This window comes from Nyctereutes procyonoides, unplaced genomic scaffold (genome assembly GCF_905146905.1).
Source record: "Nyctereutes procyonoides isolate TBG_1078 unplaced genomic scaffold, NYPRO_anot_genome, whole genome shotgun sequence".
Taxonomy (NCBI): domain Eukaryota; kingdom Metazoa; phylum Chordata; class Mammalia; order Carnivora; family Canidae; genus Nyctereutes; species Nyctereutes procyonoides.
The window spans coordinates 50,305,312-50,329,331 of NW_026575020.1; the positions used below are offsets into that span (position 1 = coordinate 50,305,312).

The 24,020-nt window shown below is 45.0% G+C and overlaps 1 protein-coding gene and 1 long non-coding RNA gene across 3 annotated transcripts in view; one reads left to right on the forward strand and one right to left on the reverse strand.

Moving 5' to 3' along the window:
- MAP2K6 (mitogen-activated protein kinase kinase 6) overlaps window positions 1-24,020 on the forward strand; it is a 121,398-nt gene that overhangs the window by 21,249 nt on the left and 76,129 nt on the right. The gene's annotated exons all lie outside the window — the stretch shown is intronic.
- LOC129508755 (uncharacterized) lies at window positions 6,924-22,991 on the reverse strand. Its single transcript, XR_008664235.1, has 5 exons — window positions 22,801-22,991; window positions 22,215-22,491; window positions 15,910-16,137; window positions 11,549-11,684; window positions 6,924-7,607 (listed from the first exon to the last, which is right to left on the reverse strand). It is a non-coding gene; the product is annotated as an uncharacterized LOC129508755 (long non-coding RNA).

Genomic DNA, 24,020 nt, shown 5'->3' on the forward strand with positions numbered 1-24,020 from the left:
GAAACTGTGGCCCACAAAGCCTAAAATATCTCCTCTCTGGCCCTTTACGGAGTAAATCTGCTCGTTTCCTCATTTGTAAAATGGAGACAGGGAAAGAATTTAATTAAATTATTCTGCAGGTCCCTTTCAGCTTTAATGTTCTGAGAATTGCAGAGAAAGTTGTTTACATCTGCTTACATGAGAAGTCGCCAGCTCTCTCTGCCTTCCTCTCTCTTAACAGATGAGTTTGCCTCTTTGCTAAAAATGACTGAGCATCATTCCTGCTGCGGACCACACGTCCATGCCCTGACCTCACATCTCTGTGTCTGTGTCTATCCTGTCCTTGATTCATCTATTCTCAGTAATAACAAGATAACCGTTTGTTAGATGCCTGTGATGCTCGAGCACTCAGTGGGGCCGTGAAGAAGGCTCAGAGATCAGAGATGGAAGGTCAGATTTGTTATTTTCATTTTATAGATGTGAGGACTGAAATGTGGGGAAGTCACCTTGTTTCTCCAGGACACAAAAGTTAGTAAGTTGTGGTGCTGGAGCGTGGACCTCAGGTCACCCCTTTCTGATCCCAGGGCCATTCCTACTCTTGACTGATGTTCTCTTTGCCCTCTGTCTACCTAAAGTTATCTCTCCACCCCATTCTGCACCCCTTTCCTCTATGCACACCCTCTTCACTTCCCCACCCCTTTTTCTAATGGTCATTTTTATTTATTTTATTTATTTATTTATTTATTTATTTATTTATTTATTTATTTATTTATTTAATTTATTTTATTTTTATTAAGCTTGCATCCTGAGAGCAACATTTGCTTAGGCCAGCTCTCCTGGCCATATCTGCTGACCCACCGCGTGTGAGATTCTCCTCCTTTTGGGTGGGTTTAGGGCAAGAGAGCATGAATTACAGCTGGTTCTGGCATTTGCAGCTATGTGACCTTGAATATTTGACTTAACTTCACTAGTTCTGAGTGTCCCAATCTGTGAAATGGGGTGATGGATAATCGCAACCGCAAAGGCTTGATTTGAGAATGAAATGTGTTCCCTCACATGTTATATACCAAAACAGTACTTTCTATCCTTTTTTTAAAAAAAATATTTTATTTATTTATTCATGAGAGATACACGGAGAGAGAGAGGCAGGCTCCATGCAGGGAGCCCGATGTAGGACTCGATCCCGGGACTCCAGGATCACACCCTGGGCCGAAGGCAGGCGCTAAACCGCTGAGCCACCCAGGGATCCCCAGTACTTTCTACCCTATGGCCCAGTCTCCAGCCCCAGAATTACCTTGCTTGGTTTTCTAGAGTATTTTGTGATTTCTCTCCACCCGGCTTTCCAATTTATGTTCAGCTTATTTTTCATTCCCTGACGTGCTTCATCTCCTCTGGTTAGCCTCTTATCTTTATTTTTCTTCAGTTTATCTTACCCATACTCGGTGCCTGTTCTCGGTGTGATTATTTTCCCCTCCTTCCCTTCAAATCCTGTGCATTGGTCAGGCCTAAGCTGGAGTGTCAGAGTCTCCTGTGACTGAGTCCTTCTGTCCCGATCGCTTCCTTTTTTGAACTTCCTTTGAATGTGGAGTCACAGAGCCGTAGACCGTGGCAACGAAAGGCATCGTGTTTTTCTTCCCACTTGGCCAGGTTAAGTAGCTTTAGTAAGGTATTATATAAATCTTCTCTGAATCACATACACTTTCCTGTATTATTCACCATTCAGTCAACAAGAGTCGGGGAGCTTATTCTATAATAGGCTCTGAATTAAGGGACAGATGGTAAAGACCAGTTTTATGCACTTGCACTTGAGAGTGAGTGCCTCTTTGGGAAACTTGCTTGCCTTAACCTAACCCTGGCCCTGATTAAGGACCTTCACTTGTCCTAAGAACCCACCATTGGAGCAGCGTGTAGGGGATGCACAAATATTCTTTAAAAAAGGGCAAGATGGGGGCACCTGGTGGCTCAGTATGTAAAGCATCTGCCTTTGGCTCAGGTCATGATCCTGGAGTTCTGGGATCAAGTCCGGTGTCAGGCTCCCTGCTTAGTGGGGAGCCTACTTCTCCCTTTGCCCCTCAACCCACTCATGCTATCTCTCTCTCTCTCACTCCCTCTGTGTGTCATAAATAAATAAAATCTTTTTTTTTAAAGGGCAGAATAATGGCCAAGTAGAGATTTCAACAACATAGAAGAAGTAGTGATTAATTTGGAGGGGCATTAGGAAAGCTTTGCAATGGAAGAGACATTTGAGCTGGGTTTTGAAGGGTGAGTAAGAGTTCAATAGCAAGGAGAACACATTTTAGTCAGAATAAAGAGTATAGGAAAAGCAAAAGAGCTTGAACATGCATGTTCTGTGTGGTATGTAAGTTTGTGATACTGCCAGGGTGTGTCTGGGATGTACTGTCCCTAGGGCATTGGAGGAGAGGCAATAATGGAGGCAGTAACAAAAATTCAGATTTTTTTTCAAGTTTTTTAAAAAGATTTTATTTATTTATTAGAGAGAGAAAGAAGCAGGAGCATGAGCTGGGAGGGTGAGGGGCAGAGGGAGAAGCAGAATGCCTGTTGAGCAGGGAGCCGGATGCAGGGCTCCATCCCAGGACCCCTGGATCATAACCTGAGCCGAAAGCAGATGCTTAACCAACTGAGCCACCCAGGCACCCCTCAAAGAAATTTTTTTTTTTGGTCTCAAAAGTCCATGCTCTGATCCTGGTACCTCATTCTACTTCTTTATAAAATTTCAGAGTAGAGTTGGTCCTAAAGTATTTTTAGATAATCTAACCTTCTAGATTTGACATTCTGTACCAGTGTACTACAGTGTGCTTATTTTCAGGCTCCCACAACCCCCTTTTCTTTTCTGCCCCTGTGCTTTCTGCTATGTGATGTACTTTGTGAATAGAAAGGTTGATAGGGTCATGAGGTTTAGTGGCACATCATCTGGAAATTTCTGGTTGAAGTAGGGTGCTCTGCTGGTCTTGGTTGATCTCTTGGCCTTGAGGATGATCTCTAAACTGATAAGAGAATTTTGTTGTCAAAATGTACAGAAATTGGGGCACCTGGGTGGCTCAGTTGGTTAAGTGTCTGCCTTCTGCTTGGGTTGTCATGCCAGGGTCCTGGGATTGAGCTCCCAGTTGAGTTCCTTGCTCAGCTGGCAGCTTGCTTCTCCCTCTCCCTCTGCTCCTCCCCCTGCTCATGTGCTTTCTCTTTCACTCTCTCTCTCATAAATTAAAAAAAAAAAAAGCTTAAAAAATATATGTACAGAAATTGATTCTTGGTGATCTTGGCAGGAAAGGAATCCGTTGAAAGAACTTAGGGTGGCTCGTGAAAGGTCCCACAGGCGCAGAGAATTAGAATCAGAGTCAACAGAGCTGGAACAAAACCCCAAAATACACCAAAGGGGGCTGGTGCAGACACTACTGCTCCCACCAGGGGTACAGATACACAGCGTGCACCATTGCTACTGGACAGGGGGTGTGGTTGTCATCAGAACTGCTGCCAACAAAGCTTCCCCAAACTGGATGGAGCTGCCACTACCATCGTCAAGTGCTGGATTGGATCATGTGCTGTCCCTGCCGGTCTACATCGCGAGGGGCTGATTCCAAGTCTGCCGTGATCACCCTGGGCTTATGTTCTAGTACAGAGGATGCTGGGAAAATGAGTATCCTGGCTTCTGTAATGGGTGGCTGTCTTTGCCTCATGATGTGGAGGACTCCAAACATAGGACGGGGGCTCAGATGCCAAACGCATGACAAATGTCCACGACAGTCTCTAAGCTGGCCATTGCGTGCATGCCACCAACTTTCTTTAGCTGGGGATTTATGGGAAAATCAAAGTGCCTTTGCATCAGGAAAAGATTTTACCCACTCTCCGAGATAGAGGAAGGAAACTTGACTCGAGGGAAGTTAAGCAGTGGAGAGAAAACTCTCGAGTCTTAGATTACTTACTGACCTCAAAAGCAAAAGGGCTGGCTCAGCCTTCACTAGGCCTGTCAGCTAATTCTAGCTCATTTAACAAAAGCGACGTTTTCTGTGTGCATGACATTGCCCTGAGGGGTGCACAGTTTTTAGGAATCAAAGATAAAAATCATAGATGAACGTTTGTTTTATCCTTACTAAAAACTCAATGGAGTAAACCAAGTACTTTTCTCCTTTCACTGAAAGGCAAGCCCCCAAAACTACCACCTTCATTTAGACACTCAACAATCTCCTTTTTGGTAAACCCAAGGCTGGGACCTGGTCCTTCCATTCATTGCTCTTTAGGATTCTCCCCCTACCACAGGCATTTCCCTGTATGAACCCCCCTTTCTTTGGGTAACAAATGAATTGTCTGTAAATGCCTGAGCTCCCCCAAGAGTACTAAAAGAACTCTTGATTTTTATGCATAATGATTGGGTCGCTAGGACACACACAGTTGCTTTGTTTCTCAGGGTGGTGATTTGGATGAGAGACTTGTTGCATGAAAAACGTAAACCTCACAAAGGTCTCTCTTCCTTATTTTGGGGTTCTTATGCTATCAACTTCAGTTTTCAATGTATCCATCTCAGCTTTACTTCAAAGTTGTTTCAGTCCTCTGGACTCTGGGTGTCAGGCTGCAGAGGAGATCGGCTGGGTACCTTCACACCTAAGGAGTTAAGGGTTTAGAGCGAGAAAGAGACTTTGTTTATTTTTTACCCTGCAACAAAGGTATTTTGGGTATGTAGCATGTTGTCTTACCAGCTGCTGCTTCCTTTGGTGCTGGCTGTGTTGGTTGCTGTACTCTCTTCTGGTGATTAATGGAAACTGGGGTAGGGGAGGGCAGATCCATCCCTTTGTCTAAGAATATCAGGTTTACATAATCAGGCCCGTAATTGACAGTTGACTGTTGGGCAGCAAAACTCCAGGCTTCTCCTAGGGAATGAAAACAGGGTACAAGGATACAGCTTGGATTTACGTTAGTCAACAAGTTTTTGGAGTGACGCACGGGGAGGCCTAAATGATTCTAAGCACTCAGAGATTGAATTGCGGGATTTAGAATCGTGTTACGTGGGGCTAAATCAGTAGGAGCAGGACTGGCTGAGCCAAGTTACTCTCTGTACCTCAGTTTCTCCACCAGTGTTTGAAGGTCTTTACTATGTGCCAGACCTTTTGTGTCTGTTAGCTTAACACTCCTTCACTGCTAACCTTTTAGGGAGGTGTTTTCTGTCTTTTGCAGGTGAGGAAATAAAGTGCAAGGGGTTGGGGGGGGGGATGCTGAGTAATTGTCCTTGAGGGGACAGAGCTAGTGAAGAGTGGGCTGGGGATACAAACAGCCGGGGTGCTCCGGAGCCCTCAGCTTACTGGCCTTTTCTTGCCCACGACCTTTCAGGCAGCATTTCAGTACTGCCTGTAATGCCCACCTTAGGGTCTCCCAACCCTTTTACAAGGTGGCTGTGTTTGGAGCTTATTGGGGAATGGGTGTTTGAACACACAGTTGCTGGACTTCCCTGGCTCAGTCAATTCTGCTCTGGTGGTCATTGAATGTGATACCTTTAGCAGATTTGATGATGTGCATGATTTCTAGAACTTCCTGTGTTGTGTGTTTTTTTTTTTTTTTTTTTTAAGATTTTATTCACTTATTCATGAGAGATAGAGAGAGGCAGAGACATAGGCAGAGGGAGAAGCAGGCTTCCTGCGTGGAGCCCAGTGCAGGACGGGATCCCAGGACCCCGGGATCACGACCTGAGCCGAAGGCAGATGCTCAACCCTCTGAGCCACCCAGGCGCCCCTAGAACTTCATGTTTTATTGTAATCTTCCCTTCCAACCTACGAAGGAGTCCTAAGCAAAGGCAGGTTTGGGAAGTGGAATTTGAAATGAACACAGAAGGCAGTTTGGTTAACAGGTAGGGGTGAGAAGAGGGAGGATACGAAGGAAGGAAGGGTGTGAGTGGCCTTCAGAGGGGTGAGCCTTAGCAGAGGCCAGGCAGGGGTGGGGAGGGGCTCATGCAGTGGAAGGTCAGTGAATGAATGAATGAATGAATGAATGAAGAGTTAATCAGTTCATGAATCAATGAATCAGTTACTAGCAAGAGAGAGCCGGAGGCAGAGGGTCTCGTATCCCAGCACAGGCCCAGGCCAGGGAGCAGGGCAAGAGCCTGGACCGAGTCCAGGGAAGTGCAGCTCGGCCAGACTGTTGAGGTCATTTGGCACACGGGGCCCTTTTAACCTGAAATTGAGAGACTGCGTCTGGAACACAGCAGAGGGAGGACTCAGCGCAGGGATGAAGGGAGGGAACCCCGTCAGCCTGGGACCACAGCAGGGAAGCATCTTTAAGTGCCTGTTCTTTCTGTCACCCACCAGGAACTCACCCTAAATATTGTTACAGCGTACCTCTGATTTGTCTGGCTGTTTCTAATTTCTGTCTCAGGACTCCTTACCCCACTGTAAAATCAAGCAAAGGCCCAGTTATCTAGCTCGGTAGTTCTCAGAGGTTTGTTTGTTTTTTTTTTTTTTTTTTTTTTTAAACTGAAGTTGGGTCCTCTGAGCACTGAGTCCTAATAGAACCCTGTTTTCTGTTTTCCATAAGACTCTCTCCCCAAGGCACTGTCTTTTATTCTTTTCATTTAAATGGAGTCTAACTTTTTATTTTCTTAAAAAAGATTTTTTTATGTATTTATTTATGAGAGACACAGAGAGAGAGGCAGAGACTCAGGCAGAGGGAGAAGCAGGCTCTCTGCGGAAGCCGGATGCGGGATTCGATCCCAGGACCCCGGGATCACGCCCTGAGCCAAAGGCAGACGCTCAACCGCTGAGCCACCCAGGCGCCCCAGTCAGTGTTTTTATTCAGAAGCATGAGCACGTGCGTGGAAAGCCCACGAGGGGTTGCTAAGGTCTGTGTTCGCAGCCCTGGTGGGTGACTCTTGGGTCGTGTCCAACCCCACACCCCCCCTCCCCCCGCTTTGCTGGCCTGGGGCCTTGCCACAGGCAGTGTCACCATCCTGGCCCCACTCCCAGCTGCGGCCACCACTGCGGCCAAGGCTCTTTTCACTCTTTTCATTTGCCATCGTCTTTTGCTTTTGCTTTTCTCTTCAGCCACATCTTTGCTCCGGGCCCCTGTGGTTTGCTTCTTTAGCCGCCCCAGGTAACGAGAAGGCTCCTTCCTTCTGGTCAGTGGACAGACTGTTCGCGGGCCGGATGTCCTCCTGGTGGTGTGTCTCCTCTTGGCTCGCTGCAGCCTTGCTCAGAGCGTTTGTTTTCATTGCTGGCCGTGGAGGTGCTTCCTTTCCTTTTTCTTTTTTTCTTGCCTCTGGTTTCTTCTGTCATTGGGGTTTGTGGCTTTTCCACATGGGGAAGTTGCTCAAAGCAGGCGTCCCTTGATACCCGAGGTGGTAGTAGGTGCGGTAGGGCTGGCCGGGTGGCACCGTTGCAGGTGATCTGCATGCGCCCCTTGCCAAGGTCGAGGGTGGGGGCCGGCCCTCCCAGCTTACAGGCTTTGAAAGGGCCATTGCCAATCCTTTGATGACAGTGGTGAAAAATTATAAGGGAGACTGTTTTTCTCCTCCTCTTCACGTGATCAAGAACAAGGATTGTGGAGTCCGGTGACCTGAGTTCAAATCCTGGCTCTTCCCCTTATTAGCTGCGTAGCCTTAGGCAAATTACTTAACCTCCTTGTTTCTTACTCTGTAAAATGGGGGCAATACTTGTTGTATTATAACACAATATTATATATCACAATATATATTGTATGTGTTATGATATATAACATACAACATTAAATATATCATTGTATTATGTGCACACCCCAGAGTTATATTTGTAGATACCATATTATTACCTTTATTGTGTTATTATATATTATTGTAATGTATAGCATACCCACTTGTATTTGTTTTATTTTTTTATATTTGTTTTATGTAACAAGCTACTATAACATAATAACATATGCCATAACACTATATATAAAATTATATATACATAATATACTTTATATATACGTAATATACATAACTTTACATATGTGCATACATAACTTTATAGATGTATGACATATAGTATGCATAACTTTATATACATAAGCTTATATATGTATAATATATAGTATGTATAACTATATACCTAACTTTATATATGTATAATATGTGGCGCGCATAATTTTATGTATATACCTAACTTTATATATGTATAATATAGTATATAAACCACACATATATAGTGAATATATACAAAGCCTTGAGAACAGACTGATACATAGCAAGCAGGTGCTGAATGACTTTGCATTATTCTTCTTTGTTTTTATGTTTCTGTTTTTTTTTTTTTTGAGGGGGGAGTACACTTTTGTTTTTGACCTAAAAGCAAAACTGAGTTATTCCTCAAACTCCTCTGAGTGGCTAATTATCATTTCTGTCCTTTTTTATTTTTATTTTTTTTACAGATTTTATTTATTTATTAATGAGAGATACAGAGAGAGAGAGGCAGAGACACAGGCAGAGAGAGAGAAGCAGGTTCCATGTGGGGAGCCCGATGTGGGATTCGATCCCGGGTCTCCAGGATCATGCCCTGGGCCAAAGGCAGGCACCAAACCACTGAGCCACCCAGGCGTCCCCTGTTCTTTTTTCTTTGTTTTAAATTTTATTTGTTTATTTATTTGAGAAGGAAAAAAGACAGAGAGAGCAAGTGAGAGCAGGAGCAGCAGCCAGGGGAAGGGCAGAGGGAGAGGGAGGAGCAGATTACTTGCTTGAACAGGGGGCCCAACTTGGGGCTTGATCCCAGGACCCCAGGATCATGACCTGAGCTGAAGGGTGATGTTTAACTGACTGAGCCGCCCAGGCGTCCCTTCTATTCTTCTTTTAAAGATGCAGTATTTCTCAAGTAGTAGGCAAAGAATGAGTGTGTGAAGCTTGGTTTAAATCTCAAGCACAGTGAGAACCTGGTGGCAACTCCTAGTCTGAGGCGATAGGTTTTGGGAAGGTTGATCTCCACGCTGCCTGGTCAGGCGGTGTCCACTCAGTCCACCTGGGCCATCTCCCTGGGCCTACAAAGATTGCTCTAGTTTCCAGTGCTTTTCTGTTCCATTCAGAGACTACTGGGCTTGGGATGAAGCCTTAGAGGTCATGCTCAGGCCCAGCCTTTGCCCAAGCTTTGCCTCTCTGTAACATTCTGGAGATAGGGAACCAGGGATCAAACCCACTCTTTAAATGTGGGTAATAGAGTATTTTTTCCTTAAGATGTCTCCTTTAAGATCTGTGTTTGATGATACAGTTGAACCAGGAAGTGAAGCCAGATTTTAGTTTATTCAAAAAACATATTTTGCAAGCATCTTATGTGCCAGAAAGATATAAATGAGATCCTACCCTCAGAAGAGTTACAGTCTGGACAGTACAGTTTTGTAAACACACACATGTATACCTAAACACACAGATATAATAGGAACACTATGATAGGAAAGTATTTTTGGTACTTGTGGACACAAAAGCAAGAGGGTTCTATTCAACCTTTGAGTAAAATGGGATGGGGTGGGGTAAACCTTGAAAATGTTTATGGAAGAAATTTATTTGAGCTGAATCCAGAACATTGAGTAGGTTTGCATGAGTCAGAGAGAAAGGAAGCATATTCTAGACAGAGAAAGCACCATGAGTAAGGGCACAGGACCTCAAAGCATCCTGGTGGTCTGAGAACTGCAAGAATTTGTCATGGCTGAAATGAAGTATGAGTGAAAGGGAACAATGGTCAGGGGTTATCAGTAGCATGCTGGAGCTGGCTCCTGTCTGGTTCATAACAGCCATCTATTAAATAGCCAGTAATTTTGTAAGCTGGTCGTTAAACTGGTGGTAGCTTGAAATGGATAGTGGTGGAAATATTTATACCATGGAAATCAGCAAATACCCACATATCAGGGCTCATACTGCAAAGAGCTGTTTTACCATACTGTAGTGATGGAGATGCCCTTGTATGTCATTCTGATAATTATTCTTTTTTTTTAAAGATTTTATTTATTTATTTGAGAGAGGGAGAGAGACAGATTGGGGGGAGAGGCAGAGGGAGAGGTACAAGTAGACTCCCCGGTGAGCATGGATGGAGCTCACCGATGTGGGGCTCCATCCCAGGACCCTGAAATCATGACTTGAGCTGAAACCAAGAGTCAGATTCTTGACCCACTGAGCCAGCCAGGTGCCCTGGTAACTATTCTTTAAGATTCCTCAGTGTAGGTGGTGGGGAGCCAGTGCAGGATGGCTGGCAGGGAAGCCACATGGTCAGATTTGTAATTTAGGAAGATAACTCTGTGTCTTTGGTCCTGTCCCTCAGGAAACAGATCCAGAGAGGGAGCTTTACATGCTGGAGATTTGCTGGAGAGCCTTATTGCAACTAGCACTTGAAGGCAAGCAAAAGAAAATGGGCCTGGGCAGAAGGCACAGTTAAGTAGTGAAGCAGTTGTAAGGCCCATCCCACAGGGATGCTTTGGAGCTGGAATGGCCCATCAAAGAGAACCAACCCAGAGGCACCTGTGTGTGTGTGTGTGTGTGTGTGTGTGTGTGTGTGTGTATAGAGGCTGTCCCTGTGGAGGGGTACATAACTGGTGAAGTGGCTCTGTTCATCTGAGAGCACTTTGTGGAGAAGGCTCAGCAAGTAGTGGAGCCTGAAGGTGATTTTGTGTCTGTTTGGAGGATACACGAGCTCTGGGGGAGGTGGAGGGCAAGAGTATTAAAGCATTCCAGGTTCAAGGTGATGGGGACGCCTGGGTGACTCAGTGGTTGAGAGTCTGTCTTCAGCTCAGGACATGATCCTGTGGTCCTGGGATCAAGTCCCACATTAGGTCCCCAACAGGGAGCCTGCTTCTCCCTCTGTCTCTGTCTCTGCCTCTCTCTGTGTGTCTCTCATGAATAAATAAATAAAATTAAAAAAAAAAAAGATAATGAAGGCATAGGGGGCACCTGGGTGGCTCAGTTGGTTAAGTGTCTGCCTTTGGCTCAGGTCATGATCCCAGGGTCCTGGGATTGAGCCCTGGATTGGGCTCCTTGCTTAGTGGGGAGCCTGTTTCTCCCTCTCCCTCTGCCTGCCACTCTGCCTACTTGTGCACTCTCTCTCTGTGAAATAAATAAATATATAAAATCTTTAAAAAAGAGAGAGAGAGAGAGAGAGAGAGAGAGATGATGAAGGCATAAACTAAGGAGGTAGCAATAGGGAGGGGCTAAAGTGTGGGAAGGTGGGGTCTGTGGGGCTAGCTCCCCTCCTGTAGTAGTCCTTCTCCACTAAGTGCCACGGCTGCCCCCCACCCGGGTACCTTTGGCTGTGTCTGGAAACGTTTTTGTTGTCATAACTGGCAGGGATTGTGTGTCTGTGTGTGTGCTACTGGCATCTAGTAGGTAGAGGTCAGAGAGGCCACCAAACACCCTATGAAGCACAGAACAGCCTCCATAGCAGAGTCACCAGCCCCCACACATTGGGAATGTCAAGATTGATATAATACTAAGAAGAAAGGAATGATATTTGGAATAAGGACAGGAAATGGGAGAGATTTTTCTCTGCCCCTTCCCTGGGCATCTGCGTATTGAGTCCCTAACGCAGCACCAGATTGCTGAAGTGGAGACGGTATTTTACAGAGAAGAGAAGAAATTTGATCTTACCAGCAAATGCATATCATCGAGTCACTAAAGCCCTTGCTTGTCTCCTATGGAAGTTTTAATTCTAGGTAGCAGTAGGTTCGCACGTGTTTCCCTTCCATCTTCCTTCCAAAAGAGGAAAGTAAACCAGAGCTTCATTCTGTATTGAAAAACACAGAGGTACAAGCAAGCACATATAATAAGGGGCTTGATCCCAGGACCCCAGGGTTGGGGGGATTGTACAAGCAAGCACATATAATAAGGGGGCTCTTCAAATCACCTCTGGTTTTTGCTGGCGTCATTAAAAGTTTGGCAAAACAGTGGTAGGGGATGCTGTTCAGACACCTTGCTTAGGTTTTAGCAAAGTAGTCGAGCAGAGGAAGAACATTAAATTTAATTAGGCAGAAACCAGAAGTTGATTAGGGAGGTTGGAACTCAGCTCGTGGAGAAGCACTATGTCAAGTATCTTTGTTTGCTTCTTAACGGGGAGCACGTTCAGTTGCAGCAAGGTGGCGAGAGCCTTGGTGCCCTTTTATTTTTATTTATTTTTATTTTTTTGGCTGAAAGCTGGTTAGTGCACAGGGCGACCCTCTGCTGGGTGCACTGAGACATCCTGGTCAGAGGTGAAGAACGACTCCGAGCAGGTTGGAGGGAGCAGAGTGACTGGGAGGTACAGCAGGTGCCCTTCGGGGGGGGGGGGCAAGCAGGCCGAGCTGCGGCCTTGGCAGGGAGCAGACGTGCAGAGCTCCGGCATGGGCATTAGTGGGAGAAGCATGAAAGGGAGATATATTTATGCCTGGTACTAGGATACCAGCTGATAGACTAGAGCAGTGGTTGAAAACTTTTTTTGGAAAGGGGGCAGATATTCGGTTTTATGGGCCAGATGGTCTCTTGCCCCTCTGCCTAGTGTAAAAGCAGGCAGATGATATGGAAATCAATCAACGACCTGTATCCAGTAAAACTTTATTTACCAGAACGGGTGGCAAGGCCAGATTTGGCCAGTGGGCACTAATTTGCTGACCTCAGCTTACGGTCTTGAGCCGGTGCACTTAAAAAAAAAAAAAAAAAGATTTTGCTATGCTATTTAAGGAAGGTATGGATATGAGGGCAGAGGTGCAATTAAGATTTATGACTAAGGGACCAAACACATTTATTTTCTTTCCCTAATCTTGGTCTCTTACTCTTGGCCATCTTTCTCCTTTCTTTAATTATATGCATATAATTTTTATATTTAATAAGTTGTTATTAATGAAATAATTTGCAATAATTGATCATATAATAATTTGATTTATAATAACTGATTTTCTGGTTTGGGGAGGAAATGTTAAATAGTGGGAGGAAACTTTGCTCCTCTCTTCTCTTGGCTGTTTGCAAATGCAATTTAGTTATTTTTTTCTCTTGGTGGAGCTCTTTAATTATGTTTTCTTCGATATCACCATTGACCTTGGGTCAGTGATTCTCAACCTTGACTGTATATTCAGATCACCTGGGGGGACATTTAGTGTTTCCATTGCCCAGGCTGTATGTGGAACAATTCATCAGAACTCTAGGGTTAGGGCCAGGCATCATTATATTTTAAAGCTCCCTGGGGACTCAGATGTGCAGCCAAGGTTCAGAACCACAGCCTTGGATTTAAAGAAAAAAAAAAAATTGTCCTCAACACTTGCTTTAGATGCCCAGGGAAATCTAACCTGTATAGGGGTAACGGTTTCTGGCCTGCAGGTTTGAACTATGAAAACTGGATTCTTCAGATTTCAAGGGTTATATTCAGACAAATGTACTAGTGACACAGTGGAAACTTCTTTGTTGTGGTTTGGTATCAACAATAAAAGAAATATCAGGAATCTAATGTGACTTGGCTGATGTGAGTATTTCTAGCCAGAGGCACTTTCTCCATCAGCGAGTTTGGTGGCAGCCTTTGAACCTGATGAAAGCTTTCAAGTTCCAATGATTAAGTCATTATCCACCAAAGCCATTCTTACCTGAGGAAATGATCAGGATATGTGTTCTGTGTCCACAGGGAATAACTTTCTAACATCATCATGAGTGCATACACAATCTGATGGTGTTTCTTAAAGGGCCTAATCGATTAAGTGAAAGGTGATTTTTTTTTTTTTTTTTTGTTTAATGTTGGGAGATGTAGGGAATTCAAAAGGCACATTCAAGGAACTTTTATCAAGATAGATCAAAATTCATTTGAAAATATAGATACAGGGATAATTTTATTTTGTGAGTAGTGACATTTTTGAGGAATCCAAGAGCATTTTTTTCCCCCACAACAATCATGTTTTTGTTTTCATCTTCCATTTTACAAATGGAAGATTCTAATCTTGTGACCCTGGAATTGCTCAGGCATTTAATATTCCAGCCTGGGTATCAAGGATTTAGTGCTTTCTTTCTGAAGTGAGAGTTAGAGGATCATGGTATTTTGGAGGGAGAGTGGGGAGTAGCCTACAATGTTCTGAGGGGTTTCCCAGCTGGTAGCCAAGTGTCTCAGGACTACTGTAGCTTCTCAGCTTCCTTTGTACTGGAGATGTAAGAGTTGCTTCATTTATTGAGGATTTATTGAGGGGTGATGGAAGGAGAATAGGATTCTGTCCTCCATGAGTAATGGAATGCCCAACGACCATGCTTGCAACAATAGGAGCTTCTTACCCCCTCTATGAAGATATTGCAAATATACCATCCCAGGGTTGGCCGATTCAGTCATTTCACCATGCTCTGGCTTTAAATGGTATCCCTTTGAGTCTTGATTCTCTTGACTTTTTCTGGTCAAAGGATGGCTATTATGATGCAACATGGCGACATCAATAGGCAGGAAGACAAGGGGCATTTTCCCCCTGGGTTCTATTATTATTATATTAATCAAGAAGGAAAAGCTTTCCAGTAGCTCCCAGCAGACTTCTCTCAGATTTCAAACCTGGAGCCAAAAGCTGTTACTTGTTCACCCTCAAAACTAGACTAGCAGAGTGGTTGCTGTGGTTAGCATAGACTAGGGGTTAGCAAACTTTTTCTGTAAAGAGTCTCTTGATTGTGAGTATCTGGGGCCTTGTAGGCCATATATGGTCTCTGCTCCATATCATCTTTTCCTTAACCCTGTGAAAATGTAAAAAGTATTGTTAGATCTAGGGGTGTTTGCCAGGCCATGGACCCTGGCATAACTAGTTGTGTTCCATCTCTTGAGGCTGGTGGAGGGGTCCACCAACCCTGCCCACGTTGCCACCCATTTTTTTTATTTTAGCTAAACTGTGATTTTGTTAGCAAATTGGATGGACAGCCAACTCTAAGTTCCATATGTGGTCTATTTGTATAAATTTCATAGTAATTTGGCAATGGGCATTTTGATGAAGAAAAATTGAGATATGAATTCTCAGGACCTTAGTAGAATTTTAATTGGAGTGGGGTTATTCTCATTATGGTAGTCAGGGTAAACTCAGTAACAAATAATCCCCAATCTCAGTGGCTTAACACAAGAAAAATGTGATTCCTTGCTCATACTATGTGTCTCAAGTGAATTGGCAGGGAATTCTACTCCACTTGGTGATGCAGGGACCCACCCGAATGGGGGCTCCACTGTTGAGTATTTGCGCCATGTGGATCACATGACCTCCTCCGTCTCCAAGAAGACAAGGAAAAGAAGGAGTCTAGAGAATAGCTCTTGGGTTTCCTCCTGCTCATTCTGAAAGTGACCTATTGCCCTGGCCAGAACTGATCATGTGGGCCAACCCAACTGGAAGGAAGGCTGGAAACCATGGGGGAGCAAATGGAATATTGGTTGAGTGTTATTATCCCTTCCACAGCCTTACTGCTTTCTTCATATTTTTCCAGAAGAAGAGACTTATGAAGTTGTGTTGTAACACGTCATAACAACACCAGTTGCTGATCCTTTACCTTCTGCTCTTTTTAAACTCTTGTTTATCCCATCCCTTCCTTTCTAACGTTTTTAAATTACATATTCTCTTCTCCCACACCTTTCTCTTTCCTGACACAGTTTAGAGTCTTGTCCATGGTGTCTAGAAGTTAGAGTGCATAAGTCAGAAAATGATAGCTATGAAAAGGTGTGTCATAATTGGATTATTGCATTGTAGAAATGCAATAGGATGTATCATTGCAGTGTCAAAAGGTTCTTTTGACCTTTGAATTTGCCTCTCACCCAGTAAGTCTCAACTGAGTGCTGTCACTCCCTAGAGTATATCAGGCAATGTTTAAGGACATTTCTTTGTTGTCACAAGTAGGGTGGGGTTGCTACGAGGATCTAGCAGGTAGAAGTCAGGAATGCTACCAAACATTATACAAAGCACAGGACAACCCCTGACTGTAGAAAATTACCCGGCCCCAATGTTAATCGTGCTGAGATGGTGTTGCCCCCTCCTCTTACTGATTACCTCTTTGAGTCCTTGTATTCTTGGGCGGCCTTCTCATATTTGCATGACTCTGACTTGTTTCCATTTTTTTGTGAGATATATCCAGGTAAAAATGTAACCTCCGAAAGCTAGTTGATCCTTCAGCAGACTCTGTGGTGGTTAAGTGGACAGGGTTCAAGCAGAATCTCCGAATGCCATTTTTACACGTTTTTCTCTTGTCCTTTTCAAGCTCTATTCATCTCTGGAGTTCTAAAAGATTTCACATTGATTATCCAAGCTGCCATTGTCAAAGTATAATTTCTAAATTGTGAAAAATATATAGTGAACATATATGCAGTATTTTTATGACTTGTTAATGAGGGCAGCAAAGCTGGCTCATGGGAGAAATCAAGAGACTGAGGATTTATAGACACTGGAGCAAAAGCATTGGTATAAGAATGCTAGTTTGAATGCAAAACTGGTTAGTATACTTCAGGGCTATAGATGAACTGTTGGAGTTATTAGGTATATCTAAGATATAGATACAAATGACAATAGCAGGTGAGACAATTAGTGCTCTGGAATGATGGTTCCCACACGTAAACCTGCATTAGAATCACCTGGAGGGCTTGTGGAAGCCATTGCTGGCCTCAGCCTCAGTTTCTCATTCTGTGCTGCTCTGTGAAGGGGACCTCCTGTCAGGTCTAACAAGGATCTCAGGAGATGCCGCTGAACCTGGTGATTTAGGTGACACACTTTTGAGAGCCATTACTGTAATATGTCATGGAAAGATATGCAGTTGACCTTCTCGCCTTATTTTAAGTTTTAGATGTTTTTCTCTTAACACCCATATAAGGAATTCCATAATTGAGAAAAAAAGAGAGAAAGTGGAATGTAGCTAGGATAAATTGTCCTGGGATAACCAAGTAACTCATGTATCTCAGTGACTTAACAAAAAGTGCTATTTTCACTGATTTTATATCCTATAAAGTTGGATGAAGCTCAGACTATCATCCTTCAGCAATGCCATCCAGATCATGTGGATTTTGAAGGCAAATGGGAGAACCAAGGGTTCTAACATGGGCTTTTCACTAGCCCCTAGACCAGAGGGGCACCTGTCACATCGACACATGTCCCATTGGCCAGACTAACTGCAAAGGGGGCTGGGAAATGTGGGAAAACTCATGTGTATGTAGAGAGTACTTGATGTCCCTATTGCCTGTTTCATAAATATGAGTGTATAAACGTGTACTTACTGATCAAAGGACCCAAAGCATCTTTTTTTTTTTTTTGACTCAAAGCATCTTCATCATGGCAATGTTATTCTTACTAAAATTATATTTGGATATGTATATTTCACACTTAAGATTTTAGATTTCTAGAAGAGCAGTTAAGGGATAGTGTCACCACAGAAAATGATGGGGTTGAGGTAGGGAAGATTCCAGTGTTTGAAATTGCTGTTAATGCTAAAAAAATATATTTTGATAACAATAGTAATCAGTTATATGGACACATATTTGTCGCCCCAAGTGAAATATACGTAAAGAGAGAGAACCCTTAATTATCTTAGTATGATGGTAGACTCTTTGATCTTGGGATGCAGCAAACTAGAGGCGTGGAGTTTGCTAAATGGACTTCTAACTCTTGCCCTGCCTCAAATTTCCTTTTGGGACTGCTGAACTGTTTTGCTTACCAAACTTGCTTCACTTGAGGATTACAAGGTTCCATACTCAAGGTGAGATGTATTATGGGATTCTTGAAGGCTTTCCCTTTTGACTAGCTGTTAGTTAGCCTCATAAATCACTTAGCTGCCTGATTCTCAGTTTACCTATCTGTAAAATGGGTCTCCTGGGAATACTGTGAAAGTTAAATGAATATTTATACAATGTACCTGGAAATTCCTACCCTAACGGTTCCTTTGTTCTTCTTTCCCTAACATGGACTAGAAAAGCTATTATTGAGATCTTTGTTAGTTAGAGGATGACCAACCCTACAGACCCTCTGCCTGGGAGTGAGTGGGTTCCTGGGATCCTGGACTTCCACTTTTATTTTTTATTTTTTTTTTTTTTAATTTTTTTTTTTTTAATTTATTTTATGATAGTCACACAGAGAGAGAGAGAGAGGCAGAGACACAGGCAGAGGGAGAAGCAGGCTCCATGCACCGGGAGCCCGACGTGGGATTCGATCCCGGGTCTCCAAGATCGCGCCCTGGGCCAAAGGCAGGCGCCAAACCGCTGCGCCACCCAGGGATCCCTGGACTTCCACTTTTAAAACCCTGAATGTCCGGGGCAAACCGGAATGAGTTAGTCACTCTATTTAGTGGACCTTCTTGGAACCTGCCCCTGGCTTCGCCTGGGGGAATGCCTATACTTTAGATCTCTTTATGGGGAAAATAGTACCTGACTTTTGAGATGTCTCTTCTGTTCTTTTACAGGGGAGGAGCTTGATTAGGGATGGCCTAGCATTTATGTTAAACCTTATTATTTTAGACCAAGGCAACTTTCTGCCTTAAACCTTTAAAAACATTGATTCTAGAAATTGGCTTGAGTTAACTTTATCTGTTGTGATAATCTGATCTTTAAGCCCATTAAGGTTTGGTCAGCTGTGCCCTACACATCTAGGACTTTCCTAAAGTAGAGATTGGTAATTTGAGTGTGAGGAGTTGCTTTCCATGTTTATAGAGATCTGCTTGGTTGGACCAATGGTTTTTCTCAATGAGATCTAGGAGTCTCGGGTAATACCCAAACTACTTTTCTTTTCTTTCTTCTCTTTTTTTTTTTTAACCCAAACTATTTTTCCCCATGGTTCCTTACCATTAAATCCTGCTCTTTCTACCAGAGATGTCTCTCCTGCCTGGCATTCTTTCTTCATCTTAGCTCACTGCTTGTTATGGGTACTCATACTCACCTTTCCCCTGTGTATTTTATCACCAGTCACTTCAAATACGTCTCCTACGATGCTGCCAAGTATCTTCCTACAAAACATCTATCATCATTCTCCTGCTTCAAGGTGGCTCCTGCAGCTTCCTCTTGGCCACCACAATAAAAGCCAGCTTCTTAGCTTGGAAGCCCTGCCTGACCTGCTTTATGGGCCACCCACATGGAGCCCTTTCACAATCCACACCCCTGCACATGCTGCTCCTCCCATTCTCCTTTTACAACATCCTCCTTTTCCTTTCTCTGCCTGGATATATACACCTGTCCTTTTGGACCTGGTTCAAATGTTCTCTTCCTTGTGAGAGACCTTGGTACCTTTCTGTCATGGTGGCTTCTTCCGTTGAAGTCTGCAGCTTGGGGATTTAGAGCGTGAGGTTATGACTCCCTACTCAGCCTCTGATTACCTTTGTGCACCACAACAAACATTTAAGGAAGGGCTCCCATTACTGAGCACTAATATAGGGTTTTTCCTGTCTTACCCCATTGACGTGTTTATCCCCCCCATGTTGGGTGGTATTTATCTGGAAAATGTTTGGCTCGCAGTAGGTGTTCTGCATGAATGCTTGAATAAATGAAGGAACCCAACTCAGGATTTTCATAGGGGAATCCTCTCTTTTAAAGTGTATCCATCCTTTGCTGGGGTCTTGCAATTTCAAGTATGGTCCCTGGACCTGCACCCCAGCAGCCTGGCATCATCAGAGAGCTCACTAGAAATGGCAGGATCTTCCATCTTACCCCAGATCTGCTGCACCAAATCTGTGTTCTACCAACATCCCCAGAAGATTGGTAGGCAAGTTAAGCTTGAGAAGTATTGCCCTAGGCTCATGTCACCGAATGGCCCATTAGTATCTGTAACACATTCACCCTCAGTTTGGGGGGTTCTTATACAAAAAATTGGAGCTCTCTTCCTCCTTCTCTCCCTCTCTCTTCCCCTTCCGAATAACTGACTTCCTTCCTTCCTTCCTTCCTTCCTTCCTTCCTTCCATCCTTCCTTCCTCCTTCTTTCTTTCCTTAAATGCACAATCACAGGATCTGCCCTAGACCTATTGAACCGGAATGCCAGGCAGGTTGGGCCACTGCCTTTTAAACAAATACCCCGGGACATTTCTATCACCCTGAAATCTGAGAACCACATCCTAGGGAATTTCTTAACTATTTCATCGTCTCTGATTTCCCCCAAAGCTTTGGACTTAGCAGATCTGTCCTCACGGTTAGTGTCAACTCTGTTGAGGTCCATGTCTGTGGCCCTTTCTAGTTTCCCCATTGCTGTTAACAGAGTTGTTCTCCTGCTGTCCCCGGATCTGGCCCTGGCCTGCATCCCACTATTGGAAGAGTCCTTTACCTCGCATTGAGAAATGCACAGTGTCCCCGCATTTCCCTTTCTAGTAATTGCCCCACTTCTCTGCCTGCGTCACTCCTTTCAAGTTCATAGTGTGTTGCCACTGGTTTTCTCCATCGTCCCCGTGCCCGCTCATCTCTTGCCATCTGGCTTCTCCCTCCGATATGTTACTGAAGCTCTTCTCACAAAAATCACTAGGGACTTCTTTATTTTCATATTCACTGACCTTTTGAGTACTTTAGAAAAATCTCTTAGAGGTTCGCAATCCTGTAAAAAAAAAATCATGAATTATGGTTTTAACCTGCTTTGCTGGTGTGCAGAGCTGAGCATGAATGTCAGCCTCTAAGCCAGAGAGAAGTTGGACCCTACCCTCTCTTTACTTGCCAACCCCTGGGGTAGGAAAGCAGTCAGTCACTGAAGGTTTTTATACTTAAAAACGTTTGACAAATTCAAGTTTACTGCAAAAAAAAAAATTTGTTTTTAGCACAAAGCTAGTGATTTTAATTCCTGATTCATTACATTACCAAATTTCTTCAGATAAATCATTGCTAATATTAGTCTTATATTGCGTAGCATTCTGTAGTTGCTTTTGGCTACTATTTTCCCTTGTTTTATAGAATGAACCCATAATCAGAGCAACAAAATAAGCCATTATCTTCTCTTCTAGAACCTGTAAATTCAACAATTCAACCTTTAAACATTCAGTGGAAAGGGAAGTACTCAAAAGGACATAGAGTAAGAATGCACCATGCTGGACATCCTTCTTAAAAAAAAAAAAAAAAGCACAGAAACTTTTCTTCCTCCTTCTGTCTCCCTCCTTTCCTCTTTCCTTTTTCTTTCCTTCTCTCTCTCTCTCTCTCTCTCTCTCTCTCTCTCTCTCTCTTTTTTTACAGATCCAGCAAGCAAACACATTCCAGGCAGTACATTATTAGGCTCTGGCAAGAAAAGAATGAAGCAGACATGGCCCTTTGCCTTTACGATGCTAACGGTTTAGTGGTTTAGCGTGGGGCAGTCAGTCTTGTCATCCCAGAAATAAAACAATTTGCTAAGTACACAGGGAAGGGGAGAGGGTGCAATTCCTGTGGAGGGAGCATCAAAGATGGGGTGTGTGGGGAGCAAGAGGAGACTCAGCAGAGGAGGGATCTTGCTGGAGCTGAATCTTGAAAGGTGAACGGGTGCCTCCAGTTGGAGCTGTTGCAGCCCTAGGAGGGCGGATGCAGAGGGATTCAGGCACTGTGGCCCCATGAGCAGCACCCGGAGATCACCAGGCATCCTGGGAGTGGGTGTCTTGATGGAGGAGGTTGTACTGATGGAGGAAGTAGAGGGAGCAAGGGGAGCACAAGTCTGGAGTTTTGTTTTGTTTTTTTTTAAGATTTTATTTATTCATGAGAGACAGAGAGAGGCAGAGACACACAGGCAGAGGGAAAAGCAGGCTCCCTGCGGGGAGCCCGATGCAGGACTCGATCCCAGGACCCTGGGGTCACAACCTGAGCGGAAAGTAGACGCTCAACCACTGAGCCACCAGGGGCCCCCGCAAGTCTGGATTTTAATGTGGCCAGTGGGCATCTGTGACAACGAAGGGGACCACGGGTTGGAGAAATGCAATCCTAAAAGATGGGGTGTCTGTAAGGAAAAGAGCGCAAGGCCTAGCCAAGGGGTGACAGACTGAGGTTCTGTATGGAGAAGTCACTGGAGTCGTAGAAAGCTGGACAACTCCACAGGTGAGAGGGCCGGGGGTGGGGGCGGGAAGCACAGGCTGAAGACAATCTCAGGTCAAGTTCGCCTTTGACTTGGAAGGGCTGGCTGCCCAGAGAAGGAGGAGGAAGGCCTCCCTGGTGCAGTTGTCAAACCCTTCCCAACTGGTCGTAAGAAAAGTCCTTTTCGTAGTAACAGAACTGGCGCATCCCTTACTCTTTGGCCTCCCGGAGTAACTCGGAGCAGATCTCTTGCCCTCGGGACCACAGCTCTTGCAGTGATGGGGGGGGGGGCTCTTAGGGTTCCCGGGGCGGGGGCAGGTGACAGCCTCCCTGTTGTGCCCTCGGCTCCCCAAGTGACACGGTTCCTCCGCTTACCTGCATCGCCAGCAGGGCCAGCAGCCCTGTGGTCACGGCGAACCAGAAAGCCTGAGGGCCGTCAGCGGCTGCCCCCTTGTCTTGCTCCCGTCCTCCTTCTGCAGACAGCTCTTTGCTTCCAGAGTTTTGCAGCCGACGCTGTGTGAGCTGTTGGGTCAACGAGCCGGACGGGTGCAGGAGGCGGCTCGGGGGCCGCTGAATAGTGTCGCTTTGTCTGGAGGCATGTTTTCCTGACCGTTTACGGTGCTTGACAGGGTGCTTTTTGTTCTGGGGAGAGCTGCTTTGGGGAAAGCAGGCTGCTGAGCGGGGCGCCGGGCCCCCCTGGCCTCTGGGGCTATCTCCAAGGCCCTCCCGGGGACTGGATGCAGCTCCCGCAGGCGCCCCGGCCCAGCGGAGGTCACCCGAGGCCTCGGCGTCCTTGTCCCCAGCCCTAACTCCGATAGAGAGGGGAGGAGAAACTGCCGTCCAGCTCCCCAGCCTCCTAGGAGTCAGGAAGGGGCCCAGGCCAGCAGCAAGATTCCATTTTAATCGGTGATCACGCATTACACACACACACACAAAGAAAACAAAGCAGCTGTGTACCTACCCACTTTCCAGAACTTTCCCTCCACGGTTGGCAGTCAGCTTGCTTTTCTTTTTGCAGAAAACACGATGTCGGTTGTCGTCGGAATGTAGAAGGGGTAGAAGTCTGGAAAAGGAGGCAGTTTGGACAGGAAGGTGAAATTAGTAAGGTTTTCAGCTCGCGTTTGGGATGAATCACACCCTTTGGGGATTGGAACGTGCAAGTGCAAGCGTAACGCTGGTTTCCCCCTGGGGCTCTCGTGCTTTCCCTCACACGCCTGGGCACACACCCCGCAGAATCCCTAACAGGCAGGCTTTGAGTACCAGGGGCCAGAGAGGTCCCGGAGGCCTCGGCCTCAGCTGGCAGGGAGGAGGTTAGCATCTCCTCCGGCGGGGCATGGACTCTGGTCGGCTGACGGGGGTGGCAAGCACATTCCAGCAGTGAAGGGAGGCTTGGCTGGTCTTTGTGGGTTCCAGAACATGCAGTTCTTCCATAAAATGACGGGAGAACACAGTGTGCTATTGAGTGCTGCTGGATCTGTATGGAGCCATCTACTTCCCGCCCCCCCCCAACCAAGGGTCAGGACAAAGGTGGTTTACTTGGGGTGAATTCTAGACCAGCAGTCTAAAGCACTTTAGGTTGGAATCCAATTTCTGCCCCATATTATTTTTATGGCTTTGGTTAACATTTCTCAACTACTCTGAGCCACAGTTTCATCTTCTTCGTGTCTATCTGCCATGGATGGTTTTGCCCTGCGTACGTGGCCCTGCACAGTCGAGTCCTGATTTCTGGGCCCTTCCAGAACTGTTGTCCTTCATGCCACCTGGCCGTCCACTTAGACTGTCCTGGTGTCCTGCACGCTTCCCCACCTCTGTGCGTTTTTGCTTCCTGCTTTCCTTCCCCTTGCCCTTAGCCTGCTCTTTTCTCCATATCTGCCTTTAGGAAGTCATGTCTAAGAATTAGCTCGAGAGATATTTCATGGGTAGAGTTTTCCCTTGTATCCAGGAGTACATGTGGAACAACATACAGAAGCAATTATAAGATGTCTGGGATTCCCTTTAAAGAAGTAGGGGCGGGGGCATAGATGAAGCAAAACTGGTCAAGAATTGATATTTTTTAAAGAAGGGTGATAGGCACATAGGGGCTCGTTGGATTGTTCTCCTTTGTGTATGTTTAAAATTTCTTGTAATAAAGGGCAAAAAAAAAAAAAAAAAAAAAAGCTTTCTTAATTACCCATCCCAGAG